This window comes from Gossypium arboreum, chromosome 6, assembly GCF_025698485.1.
Source record: "Gossypium arboreum isolate Shixiya-1 chromosome 6, ASM2569848v2, whole genome shotgun sequence".
Taxonomy (NCBI): Eukaryota; Viridiplantae; Streptophyta; class Magnoliopsida; order Malvales; family Malvaceae; genus Gossypium; species Gossypium arboreum.
In genome coordinates, this window is record NC_069075.1 from 117,613,585 (window position 1) to 117,636,257 (window position 22,673).

General features: G+C 33.6%; 1 non-coding gene across 1 annotated transcript; it reads left to right on the forward strand.

Annotated features, from left to right (window-relative positions):
- The first annotated feature begins 12,719 nt into the window (after positions 1-12,719).
- On the forward strand, positions 12,720-12,825 carry LOC128294444 (small nucleolar RNA R71). The gene has a single exon (XR_008284754.1). It is a non-coding gene; the product is annotated as a small nucleolar RNA R71 (small nucleolar RNA).
- The last annotated feature ends 9,848 nt before the right edge of the window (positions 12,826-22,673 follow it).

Below are 22,673 nucleotides of genomic sequence, written 5' to 3' on the forward strand. Positions count from 1 at the left end.
GTGAGTGGCATGTATAGCGACCTAGTTCTATAACATGTATGTTATAGGCTTCAAAGGCCTATATAAGGGACGATATGCATGTGTTTAAGATGTTTTAATTTTGGACAAAAATTTTATGGCCCGATTTTGCATGTTGTAAATGTTTAAGTCCGGTAACGCCTCGAACCCTGTCCCGACGTTGGATACGGGTGAGGGGTGTTACACTTAATTCTTTATATTCATGTTTTGATGCTTAATAGGACAGTTGGGAGTAATAAGAGTGAAAAATGGGTGGAAATTAGAACATTAGAGCATTTTGCGAGCCGTACACATGCAACAGACTTTCACACAGGCATGTGGATTTCAAGAACCATGTGCGCTAAAAGTGGAAAGTTGCAATTTTTAAGTTTTTTAGCACTTTAAAAAGGTATAAATAAGGAAATAAAAGTGGAGGATACCAATCGTCATAGGATAGCACAAAAATTACCCACAAGAACACCACTGAAGTTGATTTTCAAGCAATTTGGCATCAAGGCTCAAGAGTCCAAGCTGATTTCGAAGGGAGTTATCATGGATTTCTTTTACTTTAGTGGCTATATTGTATTTTTGGTGTTTATTGCAATAATGAACTAATTCTCTTAATACCTAGGAGAGATGAACCCTAGGATGGATTCTATTGTTTATGAGAAGAATAGGGTAATCTCTTGAATTTTATTGATAGACCTTAAGGGTATATATATTTATATAGTAGTAGTTATGTAGGAATCGAATTGTTAAAAGTTAATATCCCATAATAATATCCTATAATATGCCATTAGGAATCAAATTGCTAAGAGATAATATCTTATAATATCCCATTAGGAATCAAATTGCTAAAAGATAATATCTCATAATAATATCCTAACACCCCCTCAAGTTGGAGCATGCAGATCATAAATGTCTAACTTGCTGAGAAGATATTCAAATTGTGGTTTACTAAACGCTTTTGTAAAAATGTCAACCAACTGAATGGAAGTCAAAATGTAAAAAGGTGCAATCAACCCATCCTAGATTGCATCCCTAACAAAATGGAAATCCACTTCAATGTGTTTAGTACACTCGTGAAATACAGGATTCTGTGCAATATGCAACGCAGATTGACTATCACAAAATAAGGGAATTGCTTTAGGATGATGAACACCTAAGCTCAACAGTAAAGCCTTTAGCCACTTGAGCTCACAAGTAACGAAAGCCATATACCTATACCCAGCCTCAACAGAAGAATGAAAACAATATGTTGTTTCTTAGTTTTACAATAAATAAGAGATTATCCCAGAGAAGCAAGCCGACTAGTAAGCGAACGCTGAGTTAATGGACAAGCAACACAATCTGAATCACACCATCCTTTCAAGGAAAAATCACTATCAGATGTAACATCCCTTACCCGAGTCCAAGGCCGGGACTGGGCACGAGGCATTACCTGACTTAACCGCATGCATACAATCATTTTCGAGTTATGAAAACTAGGTCAAACTTAAAACTTTTCTCTTTTAATCTAAAAGTTCTTAATATGGGCTTATAAGACCCAAATCACATTTTGGAAATAACCCGGGATTAATCCCAACATCTTTGAAAACTTTGAAAAATGCCACTTGAAGTAGGGCACATGCCTGTGTGGAAGGGCAATACGCTCGCGTGGCCATTATGACATGGCCATGCTAAAGGCCCGTGTGGTTCACACAGCCTAAGCACAAGGGGACATGCCCATGCCCCAAGCCTGTGCGAATTAAATTACAAATTCGAACCTACAGGGGTTTTCACACGTCCTAACACACGCCTGTGTCCATGGCCCATGTCCCTTACACGGCTATAACACGCTCGTGTCCTGGCCCATGTCTAAAAACATTGACATTCTATTTCTGACGTCAGCAACAATTTAGGGGCACAAGGCCAAGGCACATGCCAGTGGCCAAGGGTCGTGTCCTCCATACTGCTAAGACACACGGTCATGTCTCTACCCGTGTGTTCATTACCATGTATACTGACTTGCAAATTCGAGGTACAGGGGACACACGGTTGAACAACACGCCCATGGGGCTGACCGTGTGTCACACATAGCGTAGACACACGCCCGTGTGTCTATCCGTGTGGATGATATAGGGCTATCAGCCAAGCCCCTTGCCACCCTAAAACACAATCTATCATACCCAAGTTTATCATAACATGATTTCTCAACCAAAAAACCATAACTAAGGCCTATATACATTTCATACATATACGACCATGCCAACAATTTTCACATTCATGAAAGACTTTCTTGCATTCATAAAACAACTTTCAATATTAGCCATTATTCATGGCCTTATACAAAATGAGTCAAGTACTAAATTAAGCCAACACATTTGGCCCCAAAACAATGTGACACTTTAACAAAATCAAAGGATCCTATACATGCCATAATCAAAATAAAGGAACTAACTATACCAAGTGCTTCAAAATGATAGTGTGACTGGCTTCTCCGACGTAGGTGATGATCCACGAGCTACTTTGGCTGCACTATAAGAAAATGTAAAGGAAATGGGGGTAAACATAAAGCTTAGTAAGTTGCATGAAAATAAACATCAAATAATTATCATAGAACAATATGCTCATAACCTTTCATAGCTTGTTCATGTATACCATAAGTAGATATAAGCACAACTTACTCATCACTATCCAATACAATTCATATGGCATATATTAGGCCTATATCTCATACATTTCAAATAGGTACATGTACCACTCACCACATGGTCCTAACTTTTCTCATTTTGATATAAATCATAAATCTTTCATTGAACCATTTGGAATACTACCGGATACTCAATAGCCCCGAACATTGGCTGACGCTATGTCCCAGACATGGTCTTACATTGGCTGACACATTAAAGTTAATGCTGTATCCCAAACAGGTCTTACACTGACTTTTATATATCGAGGCCAATGCATGTCCCAGACAGGTCTTACACTGGCTCTCATCTATCGGTGCCGATACCATGTCCCAGACAAGTCTTACACTGACACATAACAAGCTAACGCCATATCCTAGACAGGTTTTACACTAGCTTGTATATCCTGAGGCCGATGCATGTCCCAGACATGTCTTACATTAGCTCTCGTCTCAATGCCGATGCATGTCCTAGACATGTCTTACACTGGCACTCATATTCACAATCATAACAATTTATGCAATATTAATTCAATCATACATCATAACAATATAGTTGCATTATTGACATACAACTTACCTCGGATTACAAAATGTAGGCGACTAGACGATTTAATCTACTTGCTTGGCCTTCCCCCAGTCTAGGTTTGGATTTTTTATTTCTTGATCTAAAATAATAAGAATTCACAAATTTAATCATTTCATCAATCTAGGCACTCAACAATTTATAATTGGGCAAAATGACCATTTTGGCCCTAGACCCGAAAATTGATTTTTATCACATTTTCTCATTAATCTAGCCTATCTGAATAATTTTTATACTAGGAGAAGCCTACAATTCTCATTATTTCACACATTTATTACCTATTTTACAACTTATGCAAAATGGTCCTTGGTTAGGGTTTCCATGAAAACTACTTCACAAAAGTTGTTTATTTCACAACCATGATTCATTTCCTTCCATAAAATTTCAGAAAACAACATGAAAACTCTCATGGTAAAACCCTAAACTTTTAACCATTTTGCAAAATAATCCCCTCATTTGAAAGCTCATGCTACAAAGGTTCTAAAAGTACAAAAATCATCAAGAAAGACCATCAAAATCACTTACTTGTGAGGGTTACAAGTTGCTAAAATTTTCAAGCTTTCAAACCTCTATTTTCTAGGGTTTTTCAGTGGAGAAGAAGATGAAAAAGGGATGATATCATCTTTCTTTTATTTTATTTTCTTTTTGGCCAAAAAGTCACCAAACTTCACTTAACATTTGACTATTTTAATTTCCTTATTTCATGGCAGGCCAAGCACCATCCTAGGGTCTATTTGTACTTTAAATACCCCTACTTTATAATCCATGGCCATTTAACTCAATTTTCTAGCAAATCACAACTTTTTCCCTTTATGAGATTTAGTCCTTTTTCACAATTAAGCTTATAAATGTTAAAATTACTTCACCAAATTTTCATGCATTGACATAATCATGCTATAACACCAAAATAATAATTAAATAATTTCTTTGACTTTGAATTTGTGGTCTCAAACCACTGTTTCGACTAAGCCCAAAATCTGACTGTTACATCAGATCCCAAAAGAATCCCTTTCCTAAGAGATCCTTTCAAGTACCGGACAATACACAAAGTCGGGTCCTAATGCTCCTGCCTTGGCTCATGCACAAACTAGGATAAGACATGAACTGAGTATGCCAAATCTAATTTTGCCACTGCCAAATAAATCAAACGACCTATTAACCATCTGTACAACTCAAGATCAGACAAGACTGTCCCCATATCATTGTTAGTTTATGATTTTGTTCTGTTGGCGATCCTGCAGGCTTTGCTCCCAAAATACCTGCCTCCAAAATATCAAATGCATATTTACTTTGAAAAAGAAATAACCCCAAAGAGGTATGAGCTACCTTTATCCCTAAAAAATATTTTGAAATGCCAAGATCCTTCATATGGAAGCAAGAACTGAGATACCCCTTAAAAGTTCTCAAAATAGCAGAATCGTTTTTAGAAATAAGCAAATCATTAACATAAACTAGAAAATTAATATGTACAAATCCCTTAATGTATGTAAAGAGAGAATAATTGAAATATGATTGAAGAAATTCATACCCTTTCAATGTAGTAACAAGCTTCACAAACCAACACCGAGGAGCTTGTTTCAACCTATACAAAGACTTGCGCAGATGAAAAACCATTCCAGGCTTATCATGAGCAAAACCTGGAGGAAGCTACATGTAAATCTCTTCATCAAGACCACCATGTAGAAAGGCATTATGGATATTCATTTGATGTAACTCTCAATTTTTTGAAGCTGCAATAGCTAAGAAAGGACGAACAATCACCATTTTCACCACAAGTGCGAAAATTTCATTATATTCAATAGCTTCTACCTGATGATTACTAAAAACAACAAGACGAGCTCTCTCAATACTTCCATCAAAGTTATATTTAATCTTCTACACAAATTTACTACCTAGTGCTTTCTTTCTAGGAGGAATTGTTTCCATAGACCAAGTGTCATTATCCTCCAGAGCATAAATCTCTTCTTGCATAGCATCACGACATTCTGCATCATTCAAAGCCTCTTTAAAAGACTATGGATTGACCCTTACAATAACAGCTACAAGAAAATTTCGGTGTTTCACAGTAAATTTGTCACAATTAACATAATGCACTATAGGAAATGGAGTACCTGATTAAGGCTCTGAAGCAAATGAGGTAGGAGATGGACTTTTCTTTATGACGGTATAAGTGACAAAATCTTGAAGCTTCATAGAGGGAATTTCTCTCTATTCCATCATCTCAATTCAAGCACATCGTTATCCAAAGCCCCTTATACCACCATGCCATTGGAGGAAGAAAAAGATACTATAGGTGTCAGAGAACTCACAGATGACGAACTCACAGGTTTCAAAGTAGTAAGCAGAGGAGCTATCGCGAGTTGCAACATCTCTGACTCACCAAAATATGTATAAAAAATTAGGTTTGCACTCCCACATTGCAGGGCAACATTGTCAGGCTCAATGGTTGCAACATTCCCATTCAAATATAAAAATATCCTCAAAAAATTTCACATCGTGAAACACAAAAAACTTCTTAGAATTCAGATCATATAAATACCAACCCTTTTCCCCAAAAGGGCACCCAAAAAAAACACTCTTTCAACTTCGGCTAGCAAACTTATCACCCTTAGAACGTTGATTATGAGCAAAACATAATCACCTAAACACACGAAGATCATCAAACAAAGGAGGGCTACCAGAAAACATCTCATAGGGTGTTTTATTGTGAAGAAGAGATGAAGGAGTTCAATTAATGTGATGAGAAGCAGCCGACACACATTACCTCCAAAAAGATAAAGACAGATTTATCTAGAAACATAAAGCACGAGCTACATTTAAAATATGTTGATGTTTTCTCTCCACTTTACCATTTTTTTTAGGAGTGCCTGGAACGATGGTAATGTGCAAGAGTACACGTCGCGATAAGTAATAAAGTGACAAGTATATTGAGTTATCGTCTCCACAGAGACTGTTAAGCAATTTTTTGTGAGAAATTAGAATTTATACATATTGGCTTAAGTAAAACAATATGAGTTAAAAATATGGGGAAAACAAATAAATGTGAATAAACTATTCTAGATCAATAAACTAAATATTATCTAAGTATGAAATTGAACACGTAAAATTAGGCAAGTATTAAGAGTTATCACAATAGTATATGAGTTTCAAAACAACTATCTTACCTAGTTTAGAATTATTCAATTTATTAAAAAATTTACAAAAATTCTATGGCTAAATTGAACATTTATTAACCCTAATCGCACTTAGTAAAATATTTAAATTAATTAATTATTTAACTTATCTCACATATTTCTATGTTGTAATAGATTTAAAATTTCATAAGTAAAACAATTTATAGGTTTATGTAAGGTAATAATAGTTTTGGTATTATTACAAATTTAATCATTACATGATTAAACATTACACCATACAAGTATTGTGTTGATTAATTAAAACCTTGTTCAGATTAATTAATTAAGTAATTCATATATTCCTTCACAATAATCATGCAACATAAACTTAATCATGATTTTACTTGTATGAATAAATAGATCGAAAAGTACAGAACATCATTTAACAAAATTAAATAAAACCAACTAAGGAAATTAGATAATTCCAACACAAATAAATTTACACAATATTATTGAAAATCAAATGCTTAATTGAAATCATGTTTCTAAATTGAGCAAAACAAAAAGATTAGAAAGGGAAGAGAAAACTTTAACCGATTCTGGACGTTCCAGAGGCAGAAATTGTTCGCTCCTTCCTTCGTTCTTCTGGATTGCCACCACAACTAAGCAAATTGCTCCCAACAAAGTCGATGAAGGCTTTGCATAGTCTTTTCTTCAAGAGAAGGAAAGGAAAGGAAAAGCAAAAGCCAGATGAAATAAAAGAGAATGAGAGTGTATGAGATGAATGCTTGATGAGTGAATGAATTAGTATGAGAGGAACTTGAGGGATCTATTTATACTAATAGGTGAGGGATAAAACTAGAAATTAGGATCCTTGAAAATCTCCCTCAATTGGCCGGCCATGCTAAGGGGAAGGGAGGTTGGGTTGTCTTTACTATTTTTGGCTTGCGGCTACAAATAGAAGGCATGAAAAGATAAGGGGTTGGGCCAGCATTGAAAGAAAGATTAGGTGTTGTTTTGCAATTATTAAATTAGCTTAAAATGGCTAATCCAAATGGGGTCAGCTTGGGCTGCTCTCTTTCTTGTGGATCAATCCCCTCTAATTTAATTATTCTAGGCCTCTTTCTCTACATTAGGCTAGGAATTAATTCAACCTAATTTTTAATGGATCAAATAAACTCTTTAATGGGCCCAAGGAAGCTGATTTGGGGCGTTCATGGCTATCAAATAATCGACCATCCTCATGTGGCAGATGCTCCGGGAGATGCTTCAGTAATCCTAATCTTTCTCAAGGTGCCTTTAAAACTAGGTTTTCTTCCATTGTGCGAATTTGTTGAAAATGGGAAAAATTTTGTAAGTTTAGCATAAGAATACTTAAAAATATAAAACTATTTCTAATTTTTCCTATTTATATATTTTGTAATAAAATGACAAAAAAGAAAATATGTTAAAAGAGCTCAGAAATGGCAAAAAATTTTAGTCAAAAAGTGCTGAAAAAGTCTATAAAATTTTTAGTTTCCACACCCCAAACTTAATTCATTGCTCGTCCGAAGTAATGCTAACTTACAAGAAGAACTTCAAGAAATAATTTTTGAGAAATTTCTTTCAGAAAATCAATTTATCCCATAGTTGTGCATTTAGTGAAATTATGCTCAAAAATAGAAATTTGCTAGATATGTCATTCAATTATTTTCAATTATCAATATGCTAACAAAAAGATGAATTAAATGCCTTCTCTTAATTAATGTATATTTAACCTTTTCCAATTAATTTATTTCCCTTAATTTAGCTAAGAAGCAATCCCTAGGTCTAAATGATGCCTTCATATGTTGATTTCAACAATTTCTCTCTGCTAATGTAGTAGACATAACAATTCAAATCAATAGGTCTTTTTTTTTTATGTCAAAATCAATAGGTATTTTGAAAGGTTGTAATGGGGTTAGGTTTTGAGGTAGGAAAAAGATTTAGACATTTTAAGCTAAAATACCTGAAAACTTAGCTTATCTTAGGCCTTAGAAACTACATAATCGTCCCTTTGAGTACCCCCTTATTTGTTTCTCAATTTTGGAACCATATGCTCGTTTTTCTCTTTTTCACAACAACTAATGATTTTTTTTTAATTTATAATAAGGACATATATTTTTCTGAGCATAAAATTTGCTTTTTAGGTCCCCCAATACTCCCTTTGAACTCCCTCGTACTTAAAGACAAAAAAAATCCTAAAATACACTGAGTCTAAAGTTCGGTGAGAAAAGTCAAGATGAGTAATTTGATAATTAAGGTATGTTTCGTTTTAATGTAAGGAATTAAAAAGAATAGGTCATTTGGCTCAAAAATAGGTTTCAAGGGATAAATTTTCATAGGGTAGGCTCAAAAGGCTCAAATAATCCAAACAAAATTTTCCTAAATCATTTTTTAAAATGCTATGCCTCCTAAGATTTCGCCACAAGAAAGTTATTGAATCAATTCTAAAAGCTTAAACCTTTATGTATACCTAATTTTACTGAGGGAAAAATTTCATGGTTAATTTATACACATTTATTAATATAAGTATTTTTGTCAAAATTAAGCTAACAGAAAAATAATTGAAATATTGAAATTTTATATAAACAAAAGCTAACATAATTTAGTCAAAAATCTAAAATTTTCGAGCAAAATTTACTTAATCACAACTTTGATGGAAAAAAATTTAATTTTCGTCAAAAATCTCAGAAAAATTTACAATTTTAGCGATCCCAAAAAGATAAGAAAAATAAGAAATTTTAATTCCTAGTCCCCCACTTAGGTGAAACAATGTCCCCATTGCAAAAAACAGTGAAAGGTAAAAGGAACAAAAATAAAGAAGTGAATGGATACTGTACACCAAGTAGGATTCCAAGAAAGAGAGATGAATCAAATTTGACTACTTAAATACCAAGTTTTTCCTTGATAGATCTAATCCTAGACATGTACATATTCATTGCCATACTTCTTATTCTTTAAGAATTTTAATAAATAAATAGCAATTTATTCAATTTTATTAATGATTCCAACTTAGCGTTTATTATGCGAGAAATAAAAATAAAAGTAAAAAAAAACCTATAATAAACTTAAAATATCCTAAAAGAAAAGAAAAGAAAAGTAAAGACCCGCTCTTTTTATTTATTTACAAACCTTTCAAAATCTAGCCCATCTTTTGCTTCATCATTCTTGTTCTTGCTTGAGTCATCTTGTTCCTTGCTTGACATTGGAGTCCATGGCTCAAAGATAAAGTTTGGAAATTTAGGCACAAAAACAAACGGGTTATGAAATATTTTCTTAAAAGCATCTATGAATGAATTATCCTATATTTTTTAGTATCTCCAAAAAGCTTGTTATTATCATTGCATGTGCTACAGAATGTCTATTATATTTGACTTCTCACTTCTTAGAATGGTACTCAATGAAGGAACTCTAAGTGTCAGAGTTTGCCTCTCTGGTTCAAGAATTGTTTCAGTAAGTTTTGGCACGTTAGGAATTTCAACCGGCTCTGTTGGTTTTAGTTCTGCAGGAATTTCTTCGTTTTCAGTTTCATCAACTAGTTCAGAATACTTTCCAAAGATAGTATCTCCTACTACTCTAACAAGGTCCCAATCAGTAATTGTTCATTGATTATAACCTATCATCTTTACAACTGGGTGGGCACAAGCTTTCATACATAGTTTCGTGATTATAGAAGGAAAATATACTGAGCCAGAACGTTTTACAACATCGTCTTGAATTTCCTTTAGGATAATCTTTCCCACATTAATAGTTTTTGCTGTCATAATGGAATAGGACAAAACCATTCGTTCCATAGAAATTGTGGTACCATGTGAGATAGGCATTAGACTAAAACATACGAAATAAAACCATACAATCGCTAACGGAGTCAAACTTTCTTTACGAAAAGTATGACTCGTATCTCGACACAGTCCACTTAGACCCAGGAACTGTAAGTGTTTGTAGAATTTCTTGCAACATCTCCTTTTTGACATTCTTCATTATAAAAGAATAATCATCATCTTCAAAGTTAGGTAAGTCAAAGAGATCATTAATAGTTTTCAAATTAAAAGGTACCTTAACTTCTCGAACAAATTACTTCTGTTGTAGTAGAAGATGTCATATTTGTATAGAATCTCAAACTAATACAAGATATGGGGTCAGTTTCTTATTACAAAACACTTTCCAATTTAATACTTCAACAAATTTTAGAATGCTTGCCATGTAGTTAGTATGATTACTTTCTTTCTAAGTAAATCCTTTTCTCGGAAGAACTGGTTTCTTAAAGATGTTTTTATATCTCACTTTTGCTCCTTTAGAATGAAACTTGTTTTGTGATTCTTCAATTTGGAAAAAGGTTAGATTTCTTTTGTAAGGCATGATACAACTTCCCTCACTGCCATATAGCTTAATGACCCTATATGGAAAGGCTTGACAAATGGTGAATGGACCGGACCAACGAGATTTCAACTTACCAAGGAATAACTTCAATCTAGAATCAAGCAACAAAACCTATTGACCAACTTCAAACTCATGGACTCGAATGTGTCTGTCATGCCACCTTTTTAGTTTCTCTTTATAGCTTGTCATTTTCATATGAAAATATCTGAAGTTTGTCTAATTTATTAAGTTGCAACATTCGCTCTCTCCAGTAAGCTTGATATCCAAATTAAGCTGCTTGAGAGCCCAATAAGCTCTATGTTCTAACTCCAAAGGCAAGTGGCAAGCTTTCGCAAAAACTAACCGATTGTGAGGCATCTCTAAGAGTGTTTTGGATGTTTTCCAATAGGCCCATAAAGCATAATCTAGTTTCTTGGACCAATCTCATCAGTTTGGTCGAATTACCTTTTTGAGTATGCTTTTTATCTCCTTGTTTTCCAACTCAACTTACCTATTTGTCTATGGATGGAAAGCTGTGGCAATCTCATGCTTCACTCCATGTTTATTAAGCAACCATTTCAACCATCTGTTCACAAAGTGGGACCTTTCATCACTAATAATAGCCCTTGTGGTTCTAAATCTTATGAACACATGCTTTTGAAAGAATTTCATCACTACCTTGGCATCATTTTTCAGATATGCCTCAGCTTCAATTCATTTAGATATGTAATCAACTGCTACTAGAATGTACCTGTGACCAAAAGAAAGAGGAAAAGGACCAAGAAAGTGAATACCCCAAACATCAAATTCTCCAAGTCTCCTCTTTTTGGGTAGGATATCCTTCATAAACTTGACATAATTCGGTATTTGCTCAAGAGCTTTTACCAACAGAATATTGATATAAAGTTGTTTAAGTATGTTTAAGAACTTCTTGAACTAAACTTTCTACTTTTTTTTCTAAAGCCTTTGAGGGTAGGGTGGTGGAGGATTCTTTGCTTAAACTGGGTAATTCATCTGCTATGCCATTTTTTTAATCTAACAAAGATGTTAGCTTATCATAATTGATCAGTTTAGGGATTACCTTATCAAAATTTACAAATTCTGGTTCTTATGAAACTTGAGTTTCAACACTTGGTTGAACTTCCACTTTTTTTGGAGCGTCAATGGGCTCTACTTCAATTTTGACGATATTGGGATTTAGCATCTTTCCACTCCTTAGAGTCAATGCTTTGCAATATTCTTTCCTCAAATTTCTTGGATTTTTTGTATCACTAGGAAAAGTGCCTTGTGGTTGGTTTTGAAGTTCAGTAGCAAGTTGACCCATTTGGTTTTCCAAAATTTTCAGTGTGGTTACTAGACTTTGGATTAAGGTGTCATTCTTTTCCATATACACTTTCACTAAGTTTTCCAAGCTATTAGTAGGTTTGGCTTGTGGTTGTCTCTGAACTTGTTGGGTAAACCCAGGTGGCTGGGTTGGTCCAGGTTGCACGTAAGTGTTACTAGGTCTAACTCCTTAGTTACTTCAAGAAAATTTTAGGTGGTTCCGCCATGATGGGTTATAAAAATTGGACTGCGGTCTCTTCCTACCTTTGTTTTGGTTTTGACTACCCATTTAATAAACGAACTCTAGGTTTGATTGGAAATTTTCGAACAAATGCCCCCTACAATATACACAGACTATGTTTTCAAATTGGTTAGATGGCCAAGTTGCAACATTATTAAACCCATTAGTAATAATATTCTTAAGCATTGATGATACCGAAGATACTTGAGCTGTGAGTGAAGTGGGGGCGTCCACTTCATGTAATCTTGTGTCTCGTCCATTGGTAAATTATTGTTAATAATTCTCTCAATAATTTCATAAGACTCATTATAAGACTTAGAAAGGAGAGCACCATTTGCTGACACACGTACCATCATCCTTGTATTAGCATTGAGGCCATTATAGAATGTCTCTAACTGAATACAATGCAGAATTTCGTGATGAGGGAATTTCTTTAACAGCTCTTTAAATCTTTCTCATGACTCATATAGAGATTCGTCATCAATTTTTTGGAAGGTCATGATTTCATTCCGTAACTTAGCATTTTTGCTAGGTGGAAAATATTTCATAAGGAAACATTCTACTAACTCTTGCCATGTTGTAATGGAATTGGGTGGCAATGAGTTCAATTAGGCTTGGGCTCTATCCCTCAGTGAGTATGGGAGCAACTTCATCTTTAGTGCATCTTCGGGTACTCTGACTAGCTTGAACAAATCACTCATCTCCATAAACAATCTTAGGTGAAAGTGAGGATCTTCAGTAGACATTCCACCGAACTGGCCTACTGTCTGAAGCATTTGGAACATAACTGGCTTTAGCTCGAATTGCTGTGCCTTGATCTCGGACCTTTTAATTTCATGATTAAGCTCATTAAACAGTGGCACCACACATTATCTTAAAGTTCGATCCTTGTCATCAGCAGCAAGGATGGTATTATGAGCATGATTTGCTCCTTCCCTTGATTTTAGTTCTCAAGGTTCATCTTTTCGGTATTTTTTTGAGCTGCTTGTCTTCTCCTTTGTCTAAAAGTCCTTTCAATTTCAGGATCTACGGGGAGTAACTTATTGATTTTATCAATACTCATAAACACTTGAAATAATTACAGAAAATAATGGAACTAAAATTTAAGAGAAAAAGAAACCAAAATGCAAAATTAACAATTTCACAAATAATAACTTTTTAAAACAGTCTTCGACAATGACGCCAAAAATTGGAACGATATAAATGGGCAAGTGTACATAGTTGTGATAAGTAACAAAGTGATAAGTATATTAAGTTATCATCTCCATAGGGATTGTTAAGAAAAGAAGTTAGAATTTATACAAATTAGCTTAAGTAAGATAATGAGTTAAAAATACAGGGCAAACAAATAAACATGAATTAACTATTCTAAATTAACAAACTAAATATTATCTAAGTATGAAATTAAACACAAGGAATTAGGAAAGTCTTAAGATTTTATCATAATAGCATATGAGTGTCGAAACAACCATCCTTCCTAGTTTAGAATTATTCAATTTATTAAAAATGTTACGAAAATTCCATGACTAAATCAAACATTTATTAACCCTAATCGCACTTAGTAAAATATTTAACTTAATTAATTAGTAAACGATCTCACATATTTCTATATTTTAATAGATTTAAAATTTCATAAGTAAAACAATTTACATGGTTATGTAAGGTAATAATAGTTTTGGTATTATTACAGATTCAATCTTTACATGATTAAACATTACACCATACAACTATTGTATCGTTTAATTAAAACATTGTTCAAATTAATTAATTAATTAATTCATACATTCCTTCACATTAATCATGCAATGAAACTTAATTGTGATTTTACTTGTATGAATAGATAGATCAAAAAACACAGAACATTATTTAACAAAATTAAATAAAACCAACTAAGGAAATGAGATCATTCCAACACAAATAAATTTACGCAATCATGAAATTATTGAAAATCAAAGGTTTAATTGAAATAGTGTTTCTAATTTGAACAAAACAAAATATTAGGGAAGATAAAACTCTAGCCAATTTTGGATGTTCCTGAGGTAGAAATTGTTTGATCCTTCAAAAGAGGGAATGGAAATGAAAAGGAAAAGCTAGTGGAAAGAAGAGAGAATGAGAGTGTATGAGATGAATGCTTTATGAGTGAATGAGTGAGTACGAGAGGAACTTGAGGGCTCTATTTATACTAAGAGGTGGGAGGGCTAAAAATAGAAATTAGGATCCTTGAAAATCTCCTTCAAGTGGCTGGCCATGCTAAGGGGAACGGAGGTTGGGATGTCTTTGCTATTTTTGGCTTGTGGCTAGAAATAGAAGGCATGAAAAGAGAAGGTGTTGGACCAGCATTGAGAGAAAGGTTAGGAGCTATTTTGTAATTATTAAATCAGCTTAAAATGGCTAATTTGGGCAGTAAATTAGGTCGAATTGGGCTACTTTCTTTCTTGTTGACTAGTCCCCTCTAATTTAATTATTTTGGGCTCCTTTTTTTACATCAGGCTAGGAATTAATTCAACCCAATTTTTATTGGCTCAAATAAAATTTTTAGTGGTTCCAAGGAAGTTGATTTGGGGCATTCATGGTTGCCAAATAATCAACCATCCTCCTGTGACAAATGCTTCAAGAGATGCTTTAACAATCCTAATCTTTCTTAAGGTGCCTTCAAGACGAGGTGTTCTTCCATTGCGTAAAACTACTGAAAATGGGGAAAACCTTTGTAAGTTTTGTATAAGAATACTTAAAAATATAAAATTTGTTTCTAATTTTTCCAATTTATACATTTTATACTAAAATTACAAAAAAAAATGTTAAAAGAGCTCAAAATTGGCAAAAATTATTAGTTCGTAAGTGCTAAAAAAGTCTGTAAATATTTGAGCTTCCAATACCAACACAAGATGCTTGAAAAATAATGTCATTTTCAGGAAAATAATCCTAGACACAATTAAATTTTGTCCCATTATCACTTCTAACACACTTTATTTGTTGAGAAAATTGACGATCAACCATAGCAATAAATGACATGAAAACTTTGAAAACCTCCTTTTTTATTAACTAATAGATATACCCAAACAACATGAGAGAATTCATCAACTGATGTCAAAAAATAATGAGATCCATAAGATGGAGTGTTATAAAAATCACATAAATCACAATGAACTAACTTAAAAATACGAGTGGCATTCTATTCACTAATTGGAAAACTATTTCTAGTCTGCTTAGCACGATGACAAATTTCACATGCTTTATTCAGATGATCCCTAGAGTTACTAACATAAGGAATTAACTTTACTTCTTTATTGGAAGGGTGACCCAATATTCTATGTCGAAGTTCCAAAGAGAATGAAGCTTTAACTGAAACCACTTTGATCGTGAAAACTTGTCGGAAGTAGTAAAGTCCATCCTGTCTCTTACCTCGCCAATCAGCTCCCTTGAATGAAGGTCCTGAATAACACATATGTTAGTAGCAAATTGGACAAAATAGTTCATATCACCATTCAACTGGGAAACCAAAATTAAATTGCAAATTAACATAGGAACATAAAGAATGTGTTTTAGTGAATTTTGTTCGTCAATTTAACCATTCTTTCTTTAGTAGCCACCACTATTTGGTCATCATGGAGTCTTATGAAACATGCTACAACATTTCTCACATTCGTCAAACACATAAGATCACCCGTAACATAATTTTAACTCCTCGTATCAATAATCCAATTACTCTTGGACTTACCATTCAAATGAGTCGAAGTTGATTGTTTATTACCAAACAACGCCAGAAGAGATTGTTGGAAAATTTACATTTTTATGGGAACTTTGAGGCATATTCTCAATAAGTAAAGGTGGAGAGTTGAATCATAAAATTATGGTTTCATATTCAACTCTATGAGATCTTTACAACAGTATATCATATGCTCAAAATGGTTGAGTGATGAATGAGAAATTGATGCTCAAAGAAAGCTACTTGGAAATATTTGTTAAGGAAAAAAAAAGCTTAGATCCCACATTTGTTAAATACCAAGTGTGAGATGGGTTCATATATGGGAACCTTCTTGAAAGATGATTGAATGACTAAGCTTGAACGCTACTTCAAATTTCTAAAATATAATATCATATAATAATATCGTAACAATTTGATTTCTAGTTTTATGCAATAAAACCTTAGTTTCTTTGTTTTTCAATTATGAATGTCTAATTGTTCTTAAGTTGATAATTCTAGAGTGCTGATCTAGGTTTGATGTGCTTAAGTATGAGGTTGAATAGACCCTTCTTGGGATTAGATCGTGCATAATTGAATAGAGTTGCATGCAATCCTAAAAATACTGTAAAAATAAAATAAAATAAAATAAAATAAAGAACACATAAATTTTACGTGGAAACCATTTCGGGAAAAAACCACAGGCAGAGGAGAAGAAAATTCACTATGTCGAAAAATTTGAATCAATACAAGAGGAATAGACTATGTCTATTTATAGGCTTGTAAATCCATATTCTAGTAGGATTGAAACACCTTATCCTAATAAATATAAAATAGATGGAGTTTAATAAGGTTTAAAAAACCTTATTCAAAAATAAAATAAAAGAAGCCTAGTTCCATATGGATTTTACTTTTATTTTATTTTCCATCGTATTTTATTTAAATAAGAATTCAGGTCACTTAATTCTAACAATCTCCACCTTGACACAAATTCTCAATGAACAAGTTCTTCATCGCGAACAAGTTCTCCACCTCTTCCACAAAACCCCTTAAGGGTTTAACTTCAACAATGAACACTAACCAAGTCTAAGCAATGCTCAAACTTGGTTATAGGAAGTGACTTAGTCATCATATCTGCAGGATTTTCATGAGTACTAATTTTGCTCACAACAATATCACCACGAGCAATAATATCACGAACAAAATGATACCGAATATCAATATGTTTTGTTCTCTTATGAAACATTTGATCTTTTGTAAGGAACATGACACTCTGACTGTCACAAAATACTGTACTGATTTGAAGGTCTTCATTGAGTTCACTAAATAGTCCCTTCAACCAAATAGCTTCTTTACAAGCCTCAGTAATCGCCATGTACTCAGCTTCAGTGGTAGACAAAGCGACTGTGGTTTGCAAAGTGGCTTTTCAACTAATTGCACAACCTCCGATTGTAAAGACGTAACCTATGAGAGATCTTCTTCTATCAAGGTCTCTAGCAAAATCAGCATCAACATACCCTATGACTCCATCTTTAGTTCTTCCAAACTGTAAGCAAACATCAGTAGTGCCTCGTAAGTATCTTAAAATCCACTGAACTACTTTCTAATGTTCTTTACCGGGATTTTCCATGTATCTGCTAACTGCACTGACTGCATATGATAAATCTGGACGTGAGCAAACCATAGCATACATGAGAGATCCTACTGCACTAGAGCATGGAACATGTGACATGTACTCAATCTCATCATCTAATTGTGGAGACAAAGCTGATGAAAGTCTGAAATGGGCTGCTAAAGGAGTACTAACAGGCTTAGCACTCTGCATATTGACCCTACAAAGAACTTTCTCAATGTACCCCTTCTGACTTAGGTAAAATTTACTTGCTTTTCTATCTCTGAGAATCTCTATACCAAGTATCTTCTTTGCTAGTCCTAAATCTTTCATCTCAAATTCTTCACTTAGTTGGGCTTTGACCTTTCTTATTTCTCCTTTATCTTTTGCTACTATCAACATGTCATCAACATAAAGAAGTAGATACACAAAAGAACCATCATTGTTTTTCTTAAAGGAAACGCAACTGTCTAAAATACTTCTTTTGAAATCATGAGAAGTCATAAATGAATCAAACCTCTTGTACCACTGTCTTGGTGGCTGTTTCAAATCGTAAAGGGACTTTTTTAGCAAGCAAACATAGTCCACTTTTTCTGAGACTATAAAATCCTCTGGTTGTTGCATGTAAATATCATCCTCAAGTTCTCCATGTAAAAATGCAGTTTTTACATCTAACTGCTCAAGCTCCAAATCATGCATGGCCACAATACCAAGCAAAGCTCGAATCGAACTATGCTTAACAACTAGAGAGAACACATCTGTGAAGTCCACTCCTGGAATTTGACTATAACCCTTTGCAACAAGCCTTGCTTTATATCTGGGTTCTTCAACTCTTGGAGTCCCTTCTTTCTTTTTAAACACCTATTTACAACGAACAGCCTTTTTACCTTTAGGAAGTTTCACAAGGTCCCATATTCTGTTTTTGTGGAGTGATTTCATCTCTTCTTGCATAGCAAACATCCACTTTTCTGAGTCTTCACAGCTAACCGCCTCAGAATGGCTCTTGATTCGCATCTATATCTTCAGCCACATTTAAAGTATAAGCAACTAAATCAGCTTCGACATACTTCTTTGGAGGTTTAATTTCTCTTCTAGTTCTGTTTTTGGCGATAGAGTATTGTGGTGAAGAAGCAACTCTATTCTCAAATTTTTTTATGGCTTGAGAAGTTGACTCTGTATTAATCTGATGCTCCACCTGCTTTTGGTTTTCTTTATTGGAAAAGTCTTTAAGAGATAAGTTAGGTAGCATAATAGTTTCATCAAAAACAACATCTTTGCTAATCACAACTTTTCTATTTTCAGGACACCATAACTTATACCCTTTTACACCAGCTTTATAACCAAGAAAAACACATTTAATGGATCTCGGTTCCAATTTTCCATTATCAGCAGGACACTCAAAAATCTTTAAATCAGAATAATTAGCAGGATTACAAGACCATACCTCTTGTGGAGTCTTTTTCTCAAAGGCAACGGATGGAGATCGATTGATCAAAAAACATGCAGTAGAAGCTGCTTCTACCCAAAATGACTTCGGTAAGTTGGCATTTGACAATATACATCGAACCTTCTCCATGATCGTTCTGTTCATTCGTTCTACAACGTCGTTTTACTGTGGAGTATGACGAATTGTCAAGTGTCTCATGATCCCTTCTGACTTGCACAATGTATTAAACTCATCAGAACAGAATTCTAAGCCATTGTCTGTACGAAGGTATTTTATTTGTTTTCCCGTCTATTTTTCAATCATAATTTTCCAAGACTTAAATGCGGAAAACACATCGCTTTTCTGCTTCAAGAAGAATGCCCAAACTTTTCTGGAAAAATCATCAATAAAGGTTAGCATATAATTAGCTCCACCTCTCGAAGGCACTCTGGATGGCCCCCACAGATCAGAATGAATATACTCCAACGGTCCCTTTGTGTTATGGATTCCTCTAGTGAATCGAACTCTCTTTTGCTTCCCAAAAACACAGTGCTCACAGAAATTCAGTTTGCAAATTCCTTGTCCATCAAGAAGTCCTCTTTTGCTCAATTCTGCCATGCCATTCTCACTCATATGCCCTAGGCGCATATGCCAAAGTTTAGTAATATCATCATCTGACAAGGAAAAAGAAGTGACAGCTGCATCACCAGTAACAGTAGAACCCTACAAAACATATAACTTGACAATTTTTCTCTGCCCTTTCATCACAACAAGGGACCCTTTGGAAATCTTTAAGACCCCACTTTCAGCTATGTATATGTACCTCTTTGAATCAAGAGTACTCAACGAAATTAAATTTCTTTTCAATTCTGGAACATGCCGTACGTCACTAAGTGTTCTGACAACTCCATCAAACATCTTAACTTTAATTTTTCCAACACCTGCGATTTTACACGAAGCATTATTTCCCATCAAAACAACACCTTCAGACACTGTTTCATAAGTTGTAAACAAATCCCGATTGGGACTCATGTGGAAAGTGTAGCCTGAATCAAGTATCCACTCCTCACTTACTTTAGAATCATTGACAGAAGTGACTAGAAGTTCACCATCGCTGTAGTCTTCTACAACATCAGCTTCACCAAAATTTTTTGGTTGTTTTCCCTTTTGATTCGCAGCCTCTCTTTTAATCTTATTTTGTAGCTTATAGCACTCAGATTTAATGTGCCCTTTCTTCTTGCAGAAGTTACAAGTTTTACCTCTATTTGAACACTTCGATCTACCCTTAGATTTACCACGAGGATTTCGTTCCTGTGTCCTACCAGGATCATCATCAGCATTCCGATCTTGTCTCCCACGAACAATGAGACCCTCTCCCTGAGAGTCGGGTTTAACTACAAGATGTTTCATCTTATCATACGAGGTTAAAGAATCATAAACCTCATCAACTGTGAGAGACTCGTGGCTATATAAAATCGTGTCTCTAAAGGTTGAATAAGACGGGGGCAACGAACAAGGTAGAATCAATCCTAGATCTTTCTTATCATACTGAACCTCCATGGCCTCCAAGTTTGAGAGAATTTCTTTAAACACTGTTAAGTGTTCGTGTACAGACGCACCTTCCTCCAAACGATGAGCATAAAGACGCTGCTTCATATGCAACTTGCTTGTTAGAGTTTTCGACATACATATTTGTTCTAGCCTCTTCCATAATGCAGCAGTAGTCTTCTCTTTCATCACATCCTACAAAATTTCGTTTGACCAATGCAGATGTAATTGTGTTAATGCCTTTCGATCCTTATGCTTCTTTTCTTCATCTGTTAATGTCGAAGGCATCTTATCTATCCCTAGCAGGGCATCCTCCAGATCCATCTGCGCAAGAACTGCTTGCATCTTAATCTGCCACAATGCAAATATGGTGTTGCGATCCAACAGCGGAATTTCATACTTCAAAGACGCCATTACATTGATTGAGATGAACAACCCAAAAGCTCGGATACCAATTTGTAAAAATAAAATAAAATAAAATAAAATAAAATAAAGAACACACAAATTTTACGTGGAAACCATTTCGGGAAAAAACCACGGGCAGAGGAGAAGAAAATTCACTATGTCGAAAAATTTGAATCAATACAAGAGGAATAGACTATGTCTATTTATAGGCTTGTAAAGCCATATTCTAGTAGGATTGAAACACCTTATCCTAATAAATATAAAATAGATGGAGTTTAATAAGGTTTAAAAAACCTTATTCTAAAATAAAATAAAAGAAGTCTAGTTCTATATGGATTTTAATTTTATTTTATTTTCCATCGTATTTTATTTAAATAAGAATTCGGGTCACTTAATTCTAACAAATAGGACGACATAAATCTACCAGATTAGAGTAAAATCTAATTGGAAAATCTATAGAGCTAATTAATGCAATAATATAGATTTTAATTAAAAAGAAATTTCAAATAATCAACCTAGAGTTAGTTGCTCTTATACTTGAAAGAGATATTAACATAAATTAAGAATTTATACGGATCAAAGAGCTAGGAAAGTAAATTGCACAAATTAAATTGAAAACTATAGATGAAATCGGGTAGATTATTATCTAGGTATTGTTTTGTCACTTGGTTGATATTTGACTGTTTTTTTTTTTCATTCTTTGGTGCACTCATTAATTAATTTAGATAGTTTAATTTAATTTTAATTAAGCCATTGAATAAATTGGATAAATAATAAAATGTAATAATTACTAGTAATTAAAGTCTTGGAGGAACGATATTTATGTTCATCATAACTATACTATTAATTGATAGGTGTACTTATCTTAGTCAATTTATTAATTTGCTTATCTGGTATTAGAACATAATAAATTTTTTTTGAAATGAATAAACTTTACCTTTAAAATTTAAGTCATCTTTCTGTTATTCATTTTGTTACGAGAGTACCATTATTTTGGTTGTCTTCGAGACTAAACCAAATAATTGATGTTGAAGTTGTTTACGAAATACAATTTGGCCTATAAAACTACCAACTTAAATTATAGATAACTAAATGTAAAATTATTGCATTACTCCTTTCATTCTAATAATTTTCGATTTGATACTATTATAGTTTTATTGTTGATTGTCCTTTTGCCTTACCAGACGCTCATTTTAAGTTCATATAATCAATTATTTAATATAATGCATATGAATATGAATATGAATATAAATATTTAATTTTAATTTTAATTAAAAAAGATAGCTTTTTAAAGTAATAAAAAAGGTAAACTTATGGTACGTGAATAATATTTTTAAATTTTTAGATACAGATTTCAATTCAAAATTTTAAAATACTGTTACAAATATTTTAAATTTCATAATTGCTTTTAGAATAACATAAGTCATAAACATTTTTATTTGCAAATATTAAAATTTAATTTTAGAAATGATAAAAAAAATCATTGGTTTTGGATGTTGCTCATTAGTTTCTGAGAAAAAGGAGTTACGCGCTGACCATAATAATCTAACGTATAAAATTCTGTTTTTTGTTTTTGTTTTTGCTTTTACTCTGCAAAATAAGTCCCGTAACATTTAATTTCTTTTCAGTTGTTTTTGATTTACTTGTAAACACTAAAAAACTCTATGCAAACTAATTTAATTGTTAAATAAA